Source organism: Phascolarctos cinereus, unplaced genomic scaffold, assembly GCF_003287225.1.
Source record: "Phascolarctos cinereus isolate Bilbo 61053 unplaced genomic scaffold, phaCin_HiC Scaffold_2;HRSCAF=192, whole genome shotgun sequence".
Lineage (NCBI taxonomy): Eukaryota > Metazoa > Chordata > Mammalia > Diprotodontia > Phascolarctidae > Phascolarctos > Phascolarctos cinereus.
The window spans coordinates 225770465-225794268 of record NW_027555625.1 but is presented as its reverse complement, the minus strand read 5'-3'; the positions used below and the strand labels follow the sequence as shown (position 1 = coordinate 225794268).

Sequence of the window (23804 nt, the reverse complement as noted above, 5' to 3'; positions counted from 1 at the left end):
TTTCTTCCTGTTGCATGTTTTAGACAATTTTGTGAAACTGACTTTGACTACTTGCTGGAATATATTGCTTAAGTCCCTTTGGTTTTCTAGGGATTCTGGGATGTCAGTAATCCTGAGACTGTGGTATCGTTTTCTAAAATTGTTTATCTAGTTGGCCTGCATTGCCTGCAATTCTGTTTTCTGTGGTGGTAACTTTGAGCCTACTAGTGATTTTAGGTTTTCTAGAACATTCCCCATATCATCATTTTCTTCATTTTTGCTTCTCTAGCTTCTTCTGAGATAAAATAAAAAACGTTTTTACAAGCTCATCTTTTCTTTGTTTTTTGTGATTTTTTTATCAATGTTAATTCCTGCTTTATTTCTTTAAATGTTTCATTTATTCATTTGAGCACATCTCCCTTTTCCCATCAGTGTTACTCTGGATACGTCAGCTGTTTCATTTGCTCTATAGCATTTTTTTTCAAAATTGCATCAGCACTTTGCTTTATTCCGTGTCTGTTTCAGCTGATTTCAGTTTGTTTGTATGTTTGTTGGGTTTTTTTTTTAGCTAATTCTTCTCTGTCATCTTTTTAGGTGTTTTTTTTTTCTTTAGGGGCAAGAACATGGATTGCTTCAAATTGCTTCAAACCACTCAATTGGTCCCCTTGCCTGGAAGTTGAATGCCTGCCTTTAACCCTATTCCTTGAGCCTGCTAGGCACTCATTGCCTACTTCACCCTGACCTGCTGAATTCACACTTGCTTCTCCTTGGTCCACTGAATAGATTTGTCCTGCCATGCTGAGCTCTTGCCCCAAATCAGACCCAATGAGTGAATAGTTTCCCCATTCCCCTAGCTTAGGCTGCAGAGTAATCTTTTCTCTCCTCATAGCCACCAGCCTTGTCCTTCTCTTGCTGCATATTCTCCTAGCCTTTCCCAGGCCCCCAGAATTCTGCCCCTGCCTGTCTCGCTTCCCCCATTCCCACTCCTCCAATCCTCCCCACCCCTGGCCTTGAGTGTGATGTCTGTAATTAATCACCGAAGAACTTCCCTAGAGAAGTGAAGACCACAGGATGTCCCAAGGCTTATCCTGATGTGCATGAATGATGGTGTTGCTAGGCTGTGACTGTGGGGAAACAGTTTGTATCCCAACTTTATCCAAGATAAAACGGTTATTTTGGTGCAAACTAGCGTTCCCCAACTAGAATTTACTGTACTATAAGGGGGAGGAAAACACTGTGTGCTAACAATGTCCTTGGGAGAGTTATCGGTTCTGGTAAGTTTCATTGGTTTGCTACATTGTTGCTGGCTGCTGTTGCTACTCAGTCACACCGCGGAAAAAAGATCCGAGAATTCTGGAGACTAAGTTAGCATTCAAACCTGGCTCCACAGCCCAGCTTCCTTTTTTGCTCTGTGCTGCTGCCTAGACATCTCCAGGGAGTTGGTGGATCTTCTTTCCAGTTCTGCTGACTCTCCTGAAAATATTCTGACCAGCGCTCTTAGATAAGTAATTTCTTTCTTCCTTCTAAATGCTTAAAGAATCCTTTCCTTGTTTTTGTTGTTTAATGGTGTTTTGGAAGACATGAATTTTTGGATTTCTCTATGGGAGGAAAGGTGCAGTCCTCTGCATTCTTTCCAGTGGCTTCTTCTTGTCCAAGGCAGGAAATTTTCTCCAATTACATCTTCAGATATTACACTTAGGAATTTTTTTTTTTTGGTGGGAGAAGTAGATAACCTCTGGAATCACAATTATTCTAAGGCAGTAGTGTCAAACTCAAATGGAAACAGATTCCTGATGCCACATGTTGGTAAGGGAGGTTTTATCATATGTCTAAAAGTACTTGGGAAACCATAAATTTAACATAATCTACATTATGCTGCATTTTTATTGATTTTGTTAAACATTTCTCAATTGCATTTTAATCTGGTTCAGGCTATATTACAGAGTTTTGCTGTTGAGATAAGTTTGACATCTCTGCTAAGGTGTGATCTTTTGTATGTATCATTTAGGTGTTACTTTACCTACATTTCCAGTGTTGATTGGTGGTTGTTTTTGACATCCTGCCACATTCTAGAGCTTTATTTTATTTTCATTATCGATATTAATGAGGCAGCTGTAGGGTAGTAGAGATTTGACCTCAAAATCTGGAAAACCTGAGTTCAAGTCCTTCCTCTGACACAGACTGGCTATGTGACCCTAGACAAGTCTCTTATCCTCTCAGTGATCCTGGCACCTTTGTAAGACTATAAGTTGCAGAGAAAGTGCTAACCCACATTGGTAGAGAGATTTCTTCATCCTAGAGTTCCCAGTATCAAAGAAATCACAGGTCCACAGCCCTATCTCTAGCCTTTACATATTAAACCCTATTAAAAATTCTCACATTGATTAGGATCCGGTGAATTTCATCTGGTACATATGTCCCTCTTGTCCTCAGGGCACAAGAAAGAATCAGGACAAGGTTCTATCTATAAGAACAGCTCTTGGTACTGAAATGCTGAGTCATGAACTGTTGTGACTCTGGTTCCCAAGTAGTTGAACATGCCTGTTTGGAAAGATAACTTGGCAAAAGAAAGGTCTCTGTGTGAGAAAAATCAAGTGGTTTTTCAATGTAGTATAACCTGCCTTTAGTATTTAATATTAGTGCTCATAAGATTTAAAACTGTAAAGGACTTTGGTCACCATAAGAATTTATTAAGTGCCTAGCAGGCACAGTCAAACAGTCCCTGCCTTTAAAGAATTTATGGTCTATTTGGGGACAGACCCTGTACTCATATGGCACCCTGTACTTATATATGTACATGTTGCTTCTCCACCCCTGCTACTGGACTGTATCCAAGTTCCTTGACAAAGGGGCTGTTTTTCACTTTTGCCTTTGTATTCCCCACTGTCCATATTCCAAGTTCCTGGTACTATGACTGAGTGACAGATCACCTCAACACAAAATACGTGCAAAATAAATACAACGTGATAAGAGAGGAGGGAACTAACAAGGAGACTGGGCTCAAAAAAGGCTTTATGGAGAAGGAGGGACTTGAACTGAGTTTTGAAGGAAACAAAGGGTTTGTAAGTAAGGAGTGAGTGCATTTCAGGCCTGGGGAAAGAAACCGGAGATGAGTGTCCTGTGTAAAGAAGAGTGTGATGAATGAAAAGTCCGAGAAACAATTTCTAGGTAACTAATAAACAATTCATTAATTATGACTGGCAAATAATTAATAAAATGAGATCAGTGGCACTCTAGGAAACCAAAGACAAACCTTCCCCCCAGAGTTTACATAGCCTTGGAAAAATAGGTGCGGGAAGGCAGATATCGACTCTGATTGGTTAGCAGTTAATGAGAATGACTATTATAATGAGAAGTGGGCTTATTCTACTGAGGGGCTGAGGACTTGACTTTGATTATGCCACTCTTGGACAAAGAGACTGAATTCCAATCAGATCATTCTGTCTCCATCAATCTATGCAAAATGATCTATCCTCCACCAAACCACGTAACATAAATTGAACAATGAGCCAGAATTCACCTAGATAAAAGGTTTTTACCCTTTAATCTGAACTCAGTTTTCCCAGCTGGATGGGGTCCCACCCGAGATTGAACCCAATCTCATCATGAGTCCTGCGTTTCAGAGGCTGCTTTGACCTAGTCATTCAAATGAGGAAAAAGGGGGAAAAAAACCCTGGATTACCCCCCATATTAATAATTGGTTATTAATAATTATGTATCAATAGTAAGTCACATGTATAATGGGTACAGTAGTGCTTGCCTTTTTAATGAGGGGGAGGGTTTGAAAAAAAGGAACAGTGAGAAGGTCATTCTGGCTGGACCTCAGAGTGCCACAAGGGAACTAAATTACAAGGTTGGAAAGGTAGGTTTGGGTCAGGTTGTGAAGATTGTGAAGAAAGTGAAATGGAGGAATTTGCTTATATTTGGTTCGAAGGAGAATGAGGAGTGGATGATTAGGCCAAGGCTGCCAGGTCATACAGGTAGTAAGTGGAAAGCAACGATTTTGACCCAGGGCCTTTGATTCCAAATCCAGTCCCTTTATCCAACATTGCTGTCTCTGGAAGAAACGTCCAATCTGTGCTAAACTGGGTGGTAGAAAGGAATCTGCGGCGGCTGGGCCCAATCATAAGAATTTTAGAGCTTCCAGTACATGATTTCATTTGAGCTTCCACAATAATCAGGTGAGGTGGGTACCACCGGTATTATTATCCCCGTTTTACAGGTGAGGGGACTGAGGCCGGTCGAGCTACTGAAGAGACTTGCCCAGGCCTATATTGCTAGTGTCTTGGATCCCCTGCCTTCTCGACTGCTCGTCTAGCCTTTAATCCAATGCACCACAAAGCCTCTCTAACATACACACACCTTGAATCACAATCAAGGCACTTCTCCAGGCTCCAGTAGTGAGGCTTGAGCCGGCATTGGCTTTCTGGGAAAGCCAGGAGACCTACCAGCCCCAGCACGCGGCGGCCTCGGCGGGGTGCGACGGCTAGTCCAGGAGGTAGGGGGTGGGGCGGGCAGGCGTCTGAGGCCCGAGCTCTGGAAGTGAGAAGGGACTATTTTCGAAGCGCGGGGGAGGGGCCTGTGCGCGTGGTACGAAGCAGGGGAGGGAGCTGTAGAACCTAGGGTTGGGGCAGCGGTCTGAGAGCAGGAGGTGGGGCTGGCCGGGCCCCTAGGGCTGTCCTCGGACCCCGCCGGCCAGGCCAGAGCTGGGCCCCTGAAAGTAAGGAAGGACGTGTGTCTCTTTTATATAGTCCTCTTCCCTCTACTCACCCTGGCTTCCCTTCCACCTGGTCTGCTTTCTATTCCCCTGTCTTCTATAATCCCATCCCTACCCCCACTCACCCTCCCAGCTTCCTTCTCTCCCTACTAATTCCATCCTGCCCCCTGTCTCCCTTCCCACTTCCCACCTTCAGCCTCCTTCTCTCCTATCCCCCCAATTCCCATCCTGCTCCCTCCACCTCCTCTCCCTTCACGTCGTGCCCATCCTGTCTCCACCCCTACCTTCCCACCTTTCTCCCTCAGCCTCCTTCCCTCTCTCACCGCCTTCCCATCCTGCCCCTTCTACCTCCTCTCCTTTCTCATCTTACCCCCTCTATCTCCACTCCTCCCTCTCCTCCCCCTCATTTCCCTTCTCTCTCTTTCCACTCCTCCCTTCAACTTCCTTCCCTGCCTTCCCACTCCTCCGCCTCAGTCTTCTAGCTTCCTTTCCTTTTCCCTCTTTGCCTCCCTCTATTCCATCTTGCCCTATCTGCCCCTTCACTCAATTCTGCCCCTACGTTCTTATCTCTTAAAATAAACTTTTTCAATTTAGGAACGTTTATTAAGCTATCATGTGTAAAATATTGTGCTAGGTGCTGGGGATAAAGACTAAGAAAACTACATCTGTGAAAACAGCCTCAAGGGCTTCCACTAATTAGTTTCATTTCCACTTAATTTAGAATCTTTAAAGCTCAGCTCAAATGCTTTTTGACAACCTGGGATCTATGAATTTTTAAAAATGAAGTATTTTTGATAACTGTATTTCAATATAATTGATTTCCTTTGTAATCCCTTGTATTTTATACATTTAAAACATTTTGAGAAGGGATCCATCATCTTTACCCGGTGGGCAAAGTGGTCAGTGACATTAAATAAAAGGCTAAGAAGTGATACTTTAGACATTTCTCCCATTCGAATTTCATTGTGGACATAGTTTTGTAACCCTAATGTAATTAGCATCACAAATTTGAACTAGATAGACTTTAGGGTTTATGTAGTCCAATTCCCTCATATTACAGATGAGAAACAGGTCTAGAGAGGTATGGAGACAAAGATATAAAGAGATATAATTCCTGACTTCCCGGAGTTTATAGTAATAGGATAATAATAGCAACAACAACAATAATAGTAGCTAATGTTTGTATAGAGCTTTAAGGTTTACCACAGAGTCCTAGGTTTGGAGCTCAAGCTCTGATAGCTTCTACCGTTTTGAAAAGGCTTCCAATATGGTCCCAGTGAATAATCAATGTGTTTTCTATTAGGTTGGCCATGTCTTAATGATTTTTTTTTTGCCACAACAACCCATGAAACAAATGAAAATTTTAAAATGACCTTCAGTTTTGTACTGGCCCTCTTATGCTTCTATAGTGAAAGGGGCACATAGTTTTTTTTAGACTGTCAGCAAAACTTCAGTTTAATTGTTTATACTTTAAGTATGAGATTCTTTCTTTTTTTCTTTTTTCTTTTTTCTTTTTTGCTTTTTGGTAAGGCAGTCAGGGTTAAGTGACCTGACCAGGGTCATAAGTGTGAGATTCTTGTCCAATAACCAATAAGTGCACCTATTGCTAAAGTTACTGAATCATAGCAATCTTGATATTTTTCCTATAAATGAAACCAGGAGGAGAAAGTTGCTGCTTTCTACCTACTTATGACTCATTAAGTAGGCTTTGGAGGACAAAGAAAGATGTTGGGGGAAGAGGTTTGTGATATGATAATGTGATAATGATATGATATATCTAAAACATTTTGTTTTGTGGGATATTTGGTTATGACATATCTGAGTACTAATGATAAGGACTTAGAAACAGTCCACCATAAAAATAATGACTTCTTATATACCAACATTATCTGCTCAGGAATAAGTGGTAGAGAAATTCTCAGAAGAACTTGAGACTTCCTAAATCAAATCATCATACACTCCGATACTTGATGACTTCATTGCAAGGTTGGGGAAAGGTGAACATGAGGGGAAATACATGGGAACATGGCTCAGGAGAGAATGGAGATTGTGGATTATACAGAAGCTTAGTGCCTCTCTTGGGCAGGTAGGTGGGGCAGTAGAATGTAGGGCCTGAAGTCAGAAAGACATCTTCATTAGTTCAAATCTGGCCTCAAACATTAGCTGTGTGACCTTGGGCAAGTCACTTAACCCTGTTTCTGCCAGTTTCCTCAACTGTAAAATTGAGCTGGAGAAGGAAATAGCAAACTATTATATCTCTGCCAAGAAAACCCCAAATCGGGTCACAAAGATTCAGACACAACTGAAAACATCTGAAAAACAAAAATGCCTCTATATCATGGATACTTTCTTCAAAAGAATTAGTAGCTGCTGGCCATGGAGAACAGTAAATAATACCATAAAGAAAGAGAAAGACTCCATTTTAACAGATAGAAAAAGTCTTATTATTAACATGGGAATTTAACTCAAGTCAGCTGTCAAAGCTGAGATCAGAATTTATGATAAAAAGAAAGAATAATAATTAGAAAAAGATAAGGCATACAATAAAATATTTAACACGGACTTATTTAAGCAAGCTATTGAAAATAAAAAATGGGAAATAGACAACAGAAATAAAACTGGAACTGACTATAATAATTCTATCCAAAAGTTAAACCAATGTAAATTAATTGCCACGACAAGGAGAACAAAAGGGCCCAGCAAGTAACTTGGAAGACATTTGTTTTATTTGCCAAGTGGAAAAAAAAAGATGGCTTCCAAAGACAATACCAAAATAGAAAATAAACTCCTTTTTAAAATCTTAAAAAGATTGATGGACAATTATAAGCAATAAAGCAGAGGGAGGCAGGACAAGGTAAAATCAGTCTAAAGAAAGCCTGGCAAGATACCCAACTGAGCGAAGTCAAGGGCACTCAAAGATGAAAATGGAAAGAGTGTTAGAACTAAAAGTCAAATGGAAATGATTTGAAAAAAAAAACCCAAAGCATTTCAACAAACCTTTCTTAATCAAGGATAGTGGAACCACCACACTGGGACCCAAATATCACAGTTCCCAAGATATTGTAGAGGAGGCAGAAATGTCACTAATGAGAAAAAAGGCAGGAAAAGCAGCTGGTTTGGACCAAGCATGTAGAAAGAAGATCTACCATAAAATTGTGAAGGCATGGAGGGATGAGGGCATTTAGATACAAAGTATCTGAAGCACAGAAAGATATCAAAAACATGGAGATAATCTCAAACTTTATTAATACTGAAAAAAAAGCTGACCAAGAGATCAGTAACTACCACCCTGTATGCCTACTTTCTCATCTATGTAAAACCTTTGTGAAGGTCATCTATATATGAATTGAGGCAATCTTTAGTGAGTGTATTAATAGAGATTGAAAACTTTCACAAGGAATATTGAATAATAGCTCACATCTTTATCAGCTCACAGTAGACCAAAAGATGTAGAGAATAAACCATCATTGGGCTTATTGTTCATTGATTATGAAAAAAGCATTTGACTCATTAAAACAGAATACCGCCTTACAGAATTGTTGGAGATCTGTAGGATGTAGAGGGCCACAGGCTGTTCAAGAGGTCTCACTGATGGGTGAAGGCCCCTCTCGGTGCTGATCTTTGAGCAAAGGTCGCCTGGTTCAGTGCTCCATTGTATGGATCTGTGACAGTCTTTAACTCCCCTGGTTATTGTATGGTCATTGGCAGTTTATCTGTGTCTGGAGTCAGATATGTGCACAAGATGTGCATGCACTGTCCTTAGCACAGAATGAGCTCTACTCATTGTAACTTGATAAGAAGTTCCTGTTACATTACTACTTAAGTGAATGCTTTGCAAAAATTAAACGGAGTTGCTTCCATCCTGCCTCCCACCTCATCAATGCTCATTCGAGATAGAAAATCAAGCTGGTCTTGATTCGTCAGGTAACTGGGAAATCCTAGGCCCTAGGTAGGCTCTGTAGCCCAGTGAATTAGTTGTGCACAACACAATCTTTTGCAACAAAATGTCTCTCTTACATCCAGATTGTTAAAGATTCCTTGAAGGATGTGAAAACAGAAATAACTCTGCTTAATGACCCTCTGATGCTAACATTAGGAGAAGCATAAAAGAGGGAAAATGTGTGCTTCTCAACGTTATTCGCCACCATGATGAAAGAGATCCAGTAGAGAGGCAAGGTTGAGGAGGGGTTCCCTATGGATGGTGAGATCCTTCAGATGCGCTTTTAGTGGATGGCATTTTGTTGACTGAATCAAGCCCCAAGACATTTTAAAGCTTCTTAGAAGAGTTCTGTGATCACTCAAAGGAATTTGGACTATCTACAGAAATGAAGTCTATTGATGAAGAATGTCTATTGCCCAGATTTCAACATACATTTCAATGCCCAGAGCTTATCCCTCAGTACAGGAGAGATAGCACCAGATGGACATGTTGGGCCCAGAGCTGAAAAGGAGAGAAAGTTGGATTACTTTTGGGAAATTGCAGAGTTCTCTTACTGACTGTAAGCTTCCCATGCTCCCTCTTTTTTATACAAATATTTTACCAGTGCTGCCATATGTGAGTGAGACCTGGAATGCCATTGTTTCTGAAGAAGTGAAAATGAAAAACACCCAAGGCATTGGAAAAGAAAGATGGCAGATGTGAGGAGACAGACACATATAAGCAATGAAGAACAGGAGTAAAGCATGTCATCAAGGGGTTATATAACAGGAAAGGCAAATTGATTGGTCACAAGGCAAGGGCAAAGGTTGACAGGTAGACAGACTTGCACTGGTATCCTTAGAAGAAAGCACTTTGGGTAGATGCCAAGTGGTGAACTTTTGGGAGAATATGAATGAGATTTACATAGGATCTGTACAGACATGGCTGGGTTGCAGTCTATATTTTAGAGAAAATTCCTGAATCAAGGAGATCATAGGTCCATTTGAATGCTTGAATATATTTAAAGCTTTTAAAGTCCCCAGCTTTCCAAATGGCACCAGCATGTTTAGTTCTCAAAGGGTGACTGACTACTCCCTTCAGCATTCTAGGGATAACCCTGAGGGGATAAGGGTATCTAAAACTACCCTTCACAGGCCCCCATCTGATGTGTTCTCCAATATCACTTAACTAGGTGGTATCTCCCTAATATCACTTAAGCAATTAATATCAATTAGTTTTTACAAAGGAATATGTACTGAGAAGGTAAAAAGGACCTTAGTGCAAAAACACATTTCCCTTCCCCCCCAAAAAAAATTCCCAAACCCTGGAGGTTTTCTCTGTATACCCATTTAGTCATAGGGGAGAGTGTATTCAAATTTAAAGTTGATGCTACAAAACATAACCCTTCCCTCTCTCTAGTCTGGGAAGTATTTCCTGATTTAGTCCTTTTCTCTCTAGGAGGAATTCCCACCTTTTGGGTGTGGTATGGCGGATGGATTAATCACTCCCTTACTAGGCTGGACTGGCTCCTTGCTGGGTCAAACAAGTTCCTCAGCTGTTTTGAGGTCTCTTTACCAGAGTCCTCACTAGACTCGGCTGCTATGGGTTGGGATTGTAGTTGTTGGACCTCTGATGGATCCTTCAATGACCTTTCAATGGATCCTTTCAAAGCTCCCAAGTTTGTAAAGTGGTCTAGTCTATCTGGATATTTATTCACCAAAGATCAGGAAAGAAAAAACACAAGAGAAAAAAGAAACAAGTACAAGGTGTTTGAGGATACCTGGCTGCTAGGTGGGAGGTAAGGCTCAGTCTGCTCCTTCCTCTACCCACTAGGCCCACAGCAATTCTTCCTTTTCACTTGAAAATCAGGAAAGAGAGAGTGAGAGATTGCCCTTTCTAACCCTTTATATGCACACTCAGTTCCCGCTCAGCAGACAATTAAAAAGGCTTTTTATCACCCTGCAGTAAGCTGACAGGAAATATCAGAGGATACTGGTGCTTGCTTTGAAGTCCAGGGTCACCAGGCCATTTTGTAATCCTAAAAGCAAGTTCATCTAACCTCCAAGTGTGTTGGTACTAGGCTGAGCATATTGCATAGGCTCCAAGACTTAGGCCACCAGTGTCCAGTCTTCCTGTTACACAAAGGGTCATGGATTTAGGACTGGAGGACCCCTAGTTCAACTCTCTCTCTTTTTTTTAAATGAGGGAGTAAGACCCCAGAAGTGAAGTAACTTGTTCGAGATCACAAATAGTGGGTGGCAGAGCCAGAATTTGATCCCAGATTATGATTCCACATCTGATACTTTTTTCACTGAAATACATAGCTTCTTGTAATATTGTTTATTATTGCCTGGGATAGTTATCTTATTCTACTTTTTTTTTTCTTTTGCTGAGGCGGTCAGGGTTAAGTGACTTGGCCAGGAACACACAGCTAGTAAGTATCATGTGTCTGAGGTTGAATTTGAATTCAGGTCCTTCTGACTCCAAGGCTGGAACTCTATCCACTGCGCCACCTAGCTGCCCCTCTCTTGTTCTTCTGAAACACAAGCTCCTTAGTACTTTGCACACAGTAGTAGATAATAAATGTTATTGATCTTGTATACTGACTTTGTTACCCATATTAATAACATCAGCAAACTATCATAGATGGCTTCTGGAAAAGAGTGCTGTAAATTCTCTGTCTTCATTTCCATGGGTGTTTTATTCCTGCCCTCATCCTCGTCCTGACCAGTTTTATATGATGAATTTCCAGGATTGTAGAATGTCTTCATTTATTGCATGGGTGGAACTTTTCTGATTTTGTTTTTCAAAATAAAATGTGACATGTCAGTGTTTGTATCTTAACTTTAAGCTAAAGGGTGCTCATAGTCTATATGCAGTAGCTACTGTTGCGGGTTATTATACATGTATTATTACAAAATGACAGGTAAAATATAGGTACTGTTAGTTTCAAAGAGTCTTCAAAAATGTATCAGGAAAAATAAGATAACTTGTAGGTAGATAAATAAGATATCTTGGTTAGATCCTTTGTGCAGGATTTATAGAAAGACCTGCATAAGAATCATACAGAATGGATCAAATGGAAAGGTAATGATCTGCCTATGTACCTATGGCAATGAAAACACCTTATTGGCTTTGACCTTAAATCACCCCTTCTCCATATTGGCCTGTTTCTGTTGAGGGTCTGTTTCTGAGGTTGGCAACTTCAGAGCCGTCCTCAATTCCCCTTTCTCTCTCTCATCCCCCTTATCCAAACAACAGAGGAACCTTGTTGATTCTGCTTCCCCAACATCTTTTGTCATCAGACCCTGCTCTCTCCTCACTCATCTCTCATCTCTCCCCTACACTATTCTATAGCTTCCTAATCGATCTCCCCTCTTCTAGTCTCCTTCCCTCTCTAATCCACCCTCCACAGGGCTGTTGAAATAATGCCCTAAACTGCAGGTCCATGCATGGTACTGCCTGTCTCAGGAATCCCCTGAGTCTCCTTATTTCTTCTAGGATGAAACACAGCTGACTCTGCTTGTCATTTAAGCCTTCCAAAGTCTGGTTCCAGCCTGCCTTCCAAAACTTACTTGACACTTTATGCACTCTATGCTCAACTCATATCACTTCAATGAGCCTTTATTCAGCACTTACTATACTAAGGTACTGTGCTAGGTACAGGGATACAAAGGCAAAATAAAGCAGCCCCTGCCCTCAGGGAGCTGGTATTCTAGGTGGGGATGCACAGATACATGAATACACAGTATGCACAAAGCAAATACAAAGTTATAGCTACAGAGAGCTACAACAAATAAGATGGTAAATAGAGTGTCAGCCAAAGTCAAGAAGACTCATCTTCCCGAGTTCAAATGTGGCCTCAGACGCTTACTTGTGGTGTGACCCTGGGTGGTCCACTTCACCCAGTTTGCCTCAGTTTCCTCATCTGAAAAATGAGCTGGAGAAGGAAATGGCAAACTACTCCAGTATCTTTGCTAGGGAAACCCCAAATAAAGTCATGAAGAATCAGACCCGACTGAACAACAAATAGGGAGATCAGGAAGGGCCTTTTGGAGGAGGAGGTGGTACCTGAGCTGAGTCTTGTGAGACTCAGAGGTGAGGAGGGAGAATATTCCAGAGATGGGGGCACAGACAGCCTTCGTAAAGAGAGGTACAGAGGCCGGGGCATGCAGTGTCATATTGGAGAAGAGCAAGTGAGGCAGTGTGGTTTAAGTTGGAGTTCAGGAGGGTGAGTGATTTGCGAGACTGGACCTAAATTGTAAAGGGCTTCAAATGTCGGAAGAGTGTGTATTTTACCTTGGGGGCAATAGGGACCCTTCAGGGAAGCTTCTTGAGTAGGGCTGTGACTTGGTCAAATCTAGGCTGTACAGACCACAATTTGGCAGCTGTGTGGAGGATGGATTTCAGATGAGTGAGACTGTGAGAGGGACTTGCTGTGACCTGAAGGTTGCATTTCATGACCTAAATTGCGCTTTTGCACTGACTTAACAGTTTTTTTTCTGGTGAGGCAGTTGGGGTTAAGTGACTTGCCCAGGGTCACACAGCTAGCGTCATGTGTCTGAGGCCAGATTTGAACTCAGGTCCTCCTGATTCCAAGGCCCGAGCTCCATCCACTGTGCCACCTAGCTGCCCCTGACTTACATTTTTATAAGGCTGTTTTCTGCCTGTTGACATTGAAGTGGGAATTCTATCTTCCACTTACCCATTTAATTAGACCGTTCCCCTAGGCCTGGAATACACTTCCTCCCCAAGCTTGGAATCCCAAATGTTAGCTTCTCTGGGAAGTCCTTCGCTATGCCCCTCTGTGTCCCTGCTTTCTTCCTACACCATTTGGGGAGATATTGAGTGCCCCCATGCAGTGTAAACCCTTTGACAGCAAAGATTCTTTCATTCTTTGTGTTGCCACTGGCTAACCTAATTGCTAGATGTTTAAGAAAATGCTTAGTGAATTGAATGGAAACAGCAAAGTATCATGCATTTTTTTTTTCCTTTTGGTGAGGCAGTCAGGGTTAAGTGATTTGCTTAGGGTCACACAGCTACTGAGTGTCATGTGTCTGAGGCCGGATTTGAACTCAGGTCTTCCTGACTCCAAGGCTGGAGACCTATCCACTGCGCCTCCTAGCTGCCCATAATTGTGCATCTTTTTTCCTCCTAGAGTTGCCCCCAAATTTTCACAGAACTGGAATTTTAGAACTGAAAGAGACCTTAGTGATTGTCTAACTTTTTAGTTAGGGACCCCCTGGCAATCTGGTGAACCTTCTTGGAATGATGTTCTAAAATGCATAAAATACATAGGTCTACAAAAATTAAGTACATGGGATTACAAAGTAAATGTGTTGAAATACAGTTATCAATATATATATTTAAAACCCCACAATTTTACTGACCCCAGTCCAAGAACTTCTGATCTAGTCCAATCCTCATATTCCACAAATAAGAAAACTGAGGCCCAGAGTGGCAATGGCTTGGCTTGCCAGCAAGTCAAATAACTAAAATCCATTTCTCCTTCTTATCATTTGAGTATTCTATTCTCTATACCACATTACTTTTCACGTTCCATATTTTTTGGCAGTCCTCATAACAATACTTTAGTGGCAGCCAGGTGGCATGGTGGATAGAATGCTGGGCCTGGAGTCAGGAAGATATATTTCTGAGGGCAAATCTGGCCCCAAACACTAGCTATGTGGGCAAGTCACTTAACCCTGTTTTCCTCAGTTTCCTTATCTGTAAAATGAGCTGGAGAAGGAAAGGGCAAACCACTCCAGTGTCTTTGCCAAGAAAACCCCAAATGGGGTCATGAAGGGTCAGACATGACTAAAAAAAGACTCAACAGGAGCAGCTAGGTGGCACAGTGGATAGAGCTCCAGCCTTGGAGTCAGGAGGACCTGAGTTCAAATCTGACCTCAGACACATGACACTTACTAAATGTGTGTCCCTGGGCAAGTCACTTAACCCCAACTGCCTCACCAAAAGGCCCCCCCCCCCCCAAAAAAAAAGACTGAATGAAAACAGAAAGACAGATTGATGTATCTGATGTTTGATTTTTACAGGATGGACAGGCCTTGATGGGTTGTGATATGCGTCATTGGAGGGAACTCTTTAACTTATTAGCTCGCAGATCTATTTGAGCATTTGAATTAGGGAAATTGAGTCACAGGAAAGTTAACTGACTTGTCTAAGTCGCAGGTCAAAGCAATTATAAAGCTGGGCTTAGAACTCAAATCTTTTCTTCCAAGCTAGTATTCTTTTATTAAACTTTGCTGCATCTTGGAAAATTGTTATTTTTTCCCCTGAGGATAGAAAAACTATTTTTAACAGGTTACTTGACAGCCAGTTGTATCTTTAACCATAGAGGTAAAAAAAAATAAGGCATGTGTTGCTGGAGAATAATTTAATAGCATTTTGGATTGCAATGACAAGTAGACAAAAATGTTCACTTGAAGGAGGGTTCACATATAATAGAAATGAGTCAAAGGATGGCCCTTTTAATCAAAAAAAGAAAAGAAAAAATAAATCAAACTGGGAGGGGACAACCCTCAGGGTTGCTGGCCAAAAGAGCTGGTTGTTGTGTTGGTCATTCTCTTAAAGAGAACTACTCACTGAATGGGTGTTGCCTCACTCAAAGTGAGAACCTGAAAAGACCTTAGCTTAAAAGGGCCAGGGTCTCCCATAGCATCCTGAGCCTTCTCCAGTCCTCCTGATGAATATCTGGCCAATGGACCCAGAAGGCTCTGGAGGAGAAAGTCAGGCTGGCGACCTTGCACAGCCCTCCCTCACTCAAATCAAAGTCAATTATAAGTCATGTCATCATCTCCCTGATGTTGTGGTCCTCTTCGAGAGCAAAGGACAAACACAACAACAACAACAACAATGTATAATAATAAAGATAGTCATAGGCATATAGTGTTTTAAGATTTTAAAAAATCTAACTTCTTATTTGATATTTATATATTGGTATTTTATATCCGGAGATATCAAATTTCTGGGGACCAGTGACATTTATTGGGTGTTTTATTACCATTTGAGGGTCCTTGATAGAACTTTTCTGTCATTCATTCATTTATTAAAGGCAACACACTGTGAACACCCTGGAGGTAAAAATAGTAAACAAAACAAAACAAAAAAAACCCATCTCCGCCCTTAAAGAGTTTACCTTTCATTAGGGAGAATCCAACATATATGGAGGTAATTATAGTATAAGGTAGGGTGTAATGGGGACAAAGGAGAGAGCCAGGGAAAATATTGGAGAAAAATTTCAGCATTGGGGGTTCATGACATTCTTATTGATTTCAAATTGATAAGAGTGCTTGAAAAGTATTTCTTTTACTCAAGTTTGGCAAAAAAACAATTCACTTCCAAACGGTTAAGACCTGGAACATGAAGTCAGAGCCCAAAATAATTTATTGAGGGTGAGTTTCAAATTTGTCAACAATAGAAATGTTGATGTGACCTAGAAACATGAAGTCCTTACTTACAGGAGTAGGAAGGAAGCAGGAATGTTAGGGCTAAGGTGTTTTTTTTTTCCTTTTCTTTTTATCCTCCGTGCTTAGAACAGTGCTTGTCACACAGCATATGCTTAATAAATACTTGTTGACTGACTGAATCAGGTTCTTTGCTTAACAGTTCAGTTATGAGATTTTAAAACCAAATTACTTTAAAATTCCTTCTTCATCTAGCCTCTCCCCTCAGAGTTGTAAAGTGAGAAAAACTGGTTAAAGAAACATTTACTAAGTGACTTCTGTATGGCACTAAGATAGGCACTGGGGATTCAGAGACCAATACTAAGTCTCTGCCCTCAAGGAGCTTGCAGTTGAATAGGGGGCCTATGGCATGTACAGAAATAAGTTTGATACAAAGTAGAATGGGATAAGAAGATATTCAGAAAAACTGCCCTAAGGAAATTTGAGGAGCTAGAGGTAACATTCAGCTGAGAATCCAGGGAAGGTTTCATGAAGGAATTATAGCCTGAGATTAGCCTTGAAGGAAGAGAAAGAGTTCTAGGTATGGTGGATAGCCTGTAGGAATATGATGGGAGAGTGCAGGATGAGATCAAGGGACAACCCTTTGGAAACTTAATAATTAATGTCCTTTTCTTATCCCTTCAATAAATCCGTTAAAAGACACCAAATATCTACTATGTGCAAGGTACTTCTGTGGGTGATACAAAGAAGTATGACAACTCCTGTTGTCAAAGAATTTGAGATCTAATTAGAAAGAAGAGACAAATACTCAAAGGGCTAAATAACATGATAAAGCAAAAAGATAAGAATTGTCATAAGGCAAGGGTAAGATCATCAAATTAGTGATTTTATCTCCTGTTTTAATTTACCTTCAATCTATGGGACACATTATTTTACTTTAAAAGACACATTTAAAAATGCTTTCAAGTGATTAAATATACTTTACTCTTTTTTTTCCCATGTATTCAGCTGAAAGAAGTGCAGGGAAAGGTTAGAAGACTTCAGGACTGCATAATAATGTAATGCTAGAACCAGAATCATCCAAGTGTCTGGGTGGAAAAGAACTTAGAAATCATTGTCAGCTTTCTCTTCTATTTTATTTTTTTAAATAGTATTTTATTTTTTCCAATTATATGTAAAGATAATTTTTAACATTCATTTAAAAAAATTGAGTTCTCAATTTTTCTCCCTACCCCTTCTTCTCCCTTCTCCCTAAGATAGTAAGCAATTTGATATAGGTTTTATATGTGTAATCATGTAAAACATATTTCCATATTAGTCATGTTGTGAACAGCTTTCTCATTTTAGAGCTTAACAATTTAGAGAGGTTAAGAGATTTGCTTAAGGCCATGTAGCTGAAAAGTGACAGAATTGGGACTCAAACCTAGGGGTGGTCTCCTGACTCCAAGTAAGTTGCAATACTTTCTTACTGAACTGAGTGCATCTATAAAATAGCTCCTTTTTGAAACTTTTGCTTGGGGCTAAGAATTATAAATTAGAATGCTGCTGGTAATGCTGGTGATGGTCCTGTGGTGCTTATAAGGGGACATATTTCACATTGCCGCATAATAGATACCATGGATTATTATAATAGTTAAATTAAGATAAGTTGAGGCACAAAGTCTCAGGCATGATCAATTTATTAAAAAACATGAATTTACCAATCAATAAGATCTCAGCTTTCTCAGCCAAGCAAAGATCCCAAGTGAGGGGGACAGCTCCCTTTTGTAGTTTTGGAAAGTACAGAACAAAGAACAGGACCTCGTAGGCAGGGAACAAGTTATGATTGACTAAAAGAGCTCAACATCATGAATGACAAAATCAATATGATTGGTTACAGAGCTGAGATGTGGGGGACAATATGATTGGTTGGAAACTGAGAATGAGCGGCTAGCAACAGCCCCCTCCTTCCTTCCTGTGACTAAGAAATGTTCATTGTTTGTTCACTGGTAAGGTTAGAGATAGCGGACCAGATTTCTTTGGCTAGCAAACCAGATATCCTCAAAAGAAAGCTTGGTGGTATAAAGATACTAGACCAGACTCCCTGGTGTCCACCCTCCTTCCTCAAGGATAGCAGATTTCCTTGAGGCAAGAATAGAATAGCAATTAACAAGAGAACTGGTTTTCTAAACTTAACTCATTACAGGCCAGCTGAATTTCTGAACTAAGTTCAGAGATAAAGAACCATGACTTAGACAGTGAGAAGACAAAATCAATTAACTGTAAATAGGATCAATAAAAAATGATACAGGATCAATCTGATAATTTAATTATCATAATTCTGGTTCTAACATTTGAAACCCTCAAATCCAGCCTAATGTGTGCAGGTCTCTAGTGTTCTTAAAATGTTTTAGGCCATACTTACTACTCAACCTCTTATTCTATAGTAACACAAAGTTAACCTAAGAACTGAAGGATGGTTAGGATTCAAATGGGAAGAGAGGAGGAAATTAGAATTCTAGGATATGAGTGGTAATATCTGTGGCATGTTCATGTAATCATCTTGGCTGCGTAAAAGAGTAATGGGAGAGAAGTCAAAGAGTTTGATTGGAATCATATTATAAAGGTCCTTGAGTGTACAATGTTTTGACTTTATCCTGCAAGCTATTGGGGAGCCACTGAATGCTTCAGATGTGATGAAAGCAGTGTTTTAAGATTAATCTTACTGCATTATGGAAGATGGGTCAGTGGGAAGAAAGACTAGAGGCAGAAACAGGTGGGAAGGTAGGGTAAGACTTCAGGTGAACTGCTGAGAACCAGTGTCAGCATTAATAATAGAAATGAAAAGGAAGGAATTAAAAAATAATGAACAAGAGTAAAGGCAGATTGGATATTAGGAGAAGATGGAAACAAAGATGACCCCAAAGTGTTGAGATTGGCTTAATCGAACTTTTAACAAAAACAGGGATGTGAAGTACAGAAGCCAATTTGGAGGGAGCTGGACTCTGATAACTTTGGTTTTAGGCAATATTTAGTTTGAGATGGTGGCAAAACAAGTGAAATACATAATAATATGATGAAGATGTATTGTGAAACTGGAACCTGGGAGAAGGATCAAGGTTGGGGTTAAAGATATTGGAGTCATCTATACATAGATGATATTTGAAGTAGTGAGAGTAGAGAAATTCTCTGAAGGAGAGAGTACAAAGAGAGTTAAGAACTGAACCTTGTCAGGGAAGGTAGAAGGAAGAAGAGTCAAGAGTAATAGGCAGAAATAAGAAGAAAACTTGAATGTTGTAGAGTCAAGAAGGTGGAGGATTGTCAATAGCGTCACATGCTACAGAGATGTCAGAGACTGAAAACTGAGAAAAGACCATTGAACATGACATTCAGGAAGTTATTCCTGATTTTCAAGAGTACAATTTTAGTAGAAGGTTGGTCATTGTATCGTAGGCTTAGAGCTGAAAGGGACTTTAAAGGTCACCTAAACCAATACCCTCCTTTAATGACCCCAGGTTATAAGTCAGTCAACAAACATATATTAAGTGCCTCCTTTATGCAGAAGTGTTATGCTAAGTGCTGGGGATACAAAAAAAGGGCAAAAACCAGTCCCTATTCTAAAGGAGCACACAGTCTAATGGGTGAGGCAGCATGAGCATTACTATGTACCAACTAGATATATTCAGGAAAAATCTGGGGCAATTTCAGGTGGAAAGTACTAAGATTAAGAAGGACAGGGAAGGTCTGTCTTGTAGAAGGGGAGACTTTAAATGACACCTGAAGGAATCCAGAGAAGCCAGGAGGTGAAGATGAGGAGAGAAAGAGTTCTAGGTATGGAGGACAGCCAGGGAAAATGCTTAGTCAGGAGATGGAATGTTGTGTGTAAGGAATAGCAAAGAGCCTGTTGTCACAGGATTGAAGAGTACATGGAGGGGTGTAGGGTATAAGAAGCCTGGAAAGGCAGGAAGGGACCAGGTTATGAAGGGCTTTAAAAGTCAAAGAAACGATTTCCTATTTGATCTAGGAGGTAATAGGGAACCATTGGAATTTATTCAGTAGTGTGTATGTTTGTGACATGGTTTGACCTGTGCTTATGGAAGATAGATTTGACGGCCAGGTGGAAGATGGACTGGAGGAGGTGGGGGAGGGACTTGAGACTAAGTTTCCAACCACTAGGCTCTTTCAGTGGTGAAGAGAGCCTACTCTGTGGTGGTGACGATGTCAGAGGAGGGGGCACGTATGAGATGTGAAGGGAGAAGCAGCAGGACTTTAAAACAGATGCGGGAGTGAAAGAGAGTGAGGAGTTGAGGATGGCATGTAAATTTTGAGTCTTGGTGACTGAGAGGATGGTGGTATCCTCAAATACAAGGGAAGTTAGGAGGAGGGGAGGCTTTGGGGAGGAAAGATAATGGAGTTCCATCTTGGATATTTGGATTTAAGATGTCTGCAGGTTATCCAGCTCGAGATGTCCAACAGGCAATTAGAAATTAAAGATTTGAGGGCAGGAAAAAGATCTCTTGGAGTCTACTGAAACTGTATTTCTTTAGAAGTACAGAGAGATACAGATGTAAGTGTTCTGAGCTACTTGAATAGTGAATACCCTAGACATCCCCAAACCAAAAGTAATTCTGAGGCAATTCTGGGAAGCAGAGCAAAAACTTGATAAGGAGTAAAGAGACTTATATTTTGTTCCTGGCTCTTCCATTAGCTTGCTCTGCAGGGAAGTCACTTAGCCTTACCATGTTTCCATTTCCATATCTTCAAAACTGTGATAATTTATCATTTTGCATTATGAGCTCACTGGATGGAAGGCATAGGTTTCCTTAATTCCACTCTCCCCTAAAAGGCAGCAAAAGTCTGCTGATGTCTTTGGGCAGCCCAAAATTTGAGTTCTGTGAAACAAAAGATAGGCCTTCTTTTTTTTAGGCCTTTTCAATACGAATCACAAAATATATAGTCTTTCAATTCAATGATCATTTATTAAGTGCCTGTTATGTGTGATTTACTGTGTACTAGACTCTGAGGATACAAAGATTAACTAGAAAGTAAGTTTTTGCCCCCAAGGAGCTTATATTCTACAGGAGGAATACAACATTCATGGAGATAAGTAAATACAAGGTAATTTGAGGAGGGAGGGCACTAAGTTCTAGGGCAGAGCTTTTTTTTTTTTTTAAAGCAGTGGGATTAAGTGACTTGCCCAGGGTCACACAGCTAGTAAGTGACTGAGGTCAAATTTGAATTCAGACCCTCCTGACTCTAGGGCTGGTTCTCTATCCATTATGCCACCTAGCTGCCCCTAAAGCTTCTTAATCTTTTTATGTCATGCACACTTTGGTATTCTAGTAAAGTCTAGTAAAGAACTCCTTCTCAGAATAATTTTTAAAAAAATAACTGAAGGAAATGCTAAATTTTATTTAAAAGTTAACAAAAATAAAGGTGTTAAATTTTCCCACCTTAAAAAGTTGAATTCATTTAAACAATGTGAATACTCTTAGAAAATAATTGATGGGAATTAGCAGACTAGGAAGCTATATCCTTGGTATGTTTTAGGTAGTATCAAGGATTTCTTATGCTCTAATGGTAGCTATTCTTTGATATATTTATTCATTCAACAAGATTTTTTATTTAGCATGAATTTGTAGTGGGCTAGGTCTGCAGAATTCTGTGACTTCTCTAGACAAGCTGAATCCGGGGGCTATAAACAATAAACGTTCTTTCCTCTGAGCTCATGTTACTTATTGTCTGTGGAAAAGTTTAACTCCAGCCCCTAGGACTCAGGATAGCCTGAATTTCAGGGATATATTTAGATAAATAAGATCTGGAACATCCCACTCCTTGTCTCCAAGAGAGATTGAAATTTCCATCTTTGGGTGGAGCAGGAGGAGGCCTGTGGCTGGGTGTTCACTCCTCCACCCGCCTGTGTCCAAAAGGAGTATTGGGATAGAATTATGACAGTTTCTTCCATATCACCTCTTTGCAGTTTGGAGGTATGATGCACTTTTTAAGCATTCAAGATAAAAGTCATGCTGTCTGGTCTTTTTGTGTAGAAAGTAGCCCCATCTCAGACTGGGAAGGTAATAACTTCATTTCTACCAGTTTAGATTTTTTTTTGACAAATACTTATTACAAAAAAAAAAAACCCAAATAAAAAAACTATCTGCTCACAGATAGTATGCAAACATTTTTATCCAATCAAACAGTAAAACAGAAATCAGGGAGGTAATACAGATTAATTTAGACCAGGGATTTTTTTGGTGTTATGACCCCTTTAACAGTCTGGGGAAGTGTACAGACCCTTTTCAAATTAATGTTTTTGCATGTATAAAATAAAACACAAAGGGTTATAAAAGAAAACAATTATATTGATATAATTATCATTTTTTTGTTTTTGTTTTTTTGTTTTGTTTTTTTAAATTTTATTTTTATTTTGATTTATTAACAATATGCTTTTGAGTTGAAAATTTTTCTCCCCCTTCCTCCCCCCCCACCCTCCCCAAGATGGCGCACAATCTGATATAGGCTTTACTTTACATACCCATTAAACATATTTTCACATTAGTGAAGTTGTAAGTAAAAATTAAAACCAATAGAAGGAACCATCAGAAAAATGAAACAAAACTCAACAGAAGGTAAAAATAAGTGATAACGATTTGACTTCCATAGTTCTTTCTTTGGATGTGGACAGCATTTTCCATCCCGAGGCCTCTGGAAGTGTCTTAGATCCTTGTAATGCTGAGAAGGGCTCAGTTTAACAATATTAGTCATTGTATAATATGGCTGTTATTGTGTACAAGGTCCTTTTGGTTCTGCTCACTTCACTCAGCATCAGACCATATAAGTCTTTCCAGGCTTTTCTGAAGTCAGCTTGTTCATCATTTCTTATAGCACAATAGTATTCCATTACATTCATATACCACAACTTGCTCAGCCATTCCCCAATTGATGGGCATCCTCTCAACTTCCAATTCTTTGCCACCACAAAAAGAGCTGCTGTGATTATTTTTGTACATGTGGGTCCCTTCCCCATTTGTTTATCAAAATATTTTTTAAAAATTCACAGACCCTAGGCTTAGAGCCTCTGGTTTAGATGACAGAATACTCCAGAGTTAAAAGGGTTTTTAGGCTTAGAAGCAAGATAAAATCTCAGCTCAACCAAGAAGGGAATGACCTTTCTTGAGAAGTCTGCTCTGAGCAATTGCTAAGGTTACATGAACTAGGAATCAAGGGATATGTTGGGGGGGGTGGCCCTGGTTTTCCTGCATGTCTGTGACTCCAGGAAATTCTGCTGTTTAAAGTTCATGCCTAGCCACTGGCCTAGTCTCTCTCCTCTGCTTCTCTTCTCTCACGTATGCATGTCCGTAGCATCCCACATCTCTCAGACAATCAGGAGTCCTGTTTCTCTACACATATGTGTTCCAGAGTAGGCTTTCGGGGAATTGCCCATGCCTTCTGGGGCAGAGCAATCTTTGTTGTTGTTTGTTCAGTCATTTCAATGATGTCTGACTCTACACAACCTAATTTGATGTTTTCTTTGCAAAGAGACTGGAGTGGCTTGCCTTTTACTTCTCCAGATCATTTTACAGCTGAGTAAATGGAGAGAAACAGGGTTAAGTTCTGGAGCAAGTGAAGTTGAGATGCCCAGGATCACACAGCTAGCTAGCTAAGTGTCTGAGGTTGGATTTGAACTCGGGTCTTCCTGACTCCAGGCCTGGTTCTTTATCCTTTACAACACCTAGTTACTCCCAGGCATCACAGAAGCAAAGGTAAAGACTACACCTCCTCTTGT

The 23804-nt window shown here is 40.3% G+C and overlaps 1 protein-coding gene across 1 annotated transcript in view; it reads left to right on the top strand.

The window, feature by feature from the left end:
• The first annotated feature begins 4595 nt into the window (after positions 1-4595).
• FAM178B (family with sequence similarity 178 member B) overlaps positions 4596-23804 on the top strand; it is a 169347-nt gene continuing 150138 nt past the window's right edge. The window contains exon 1 of the mRNA XM_020984025.2: positions 4596-4699. The gene's annotated coding sequence lies outside the window, so the exon portion shown is untranslated. The remainder of the gene's footprint in view (positions 4700-23804) is intronic.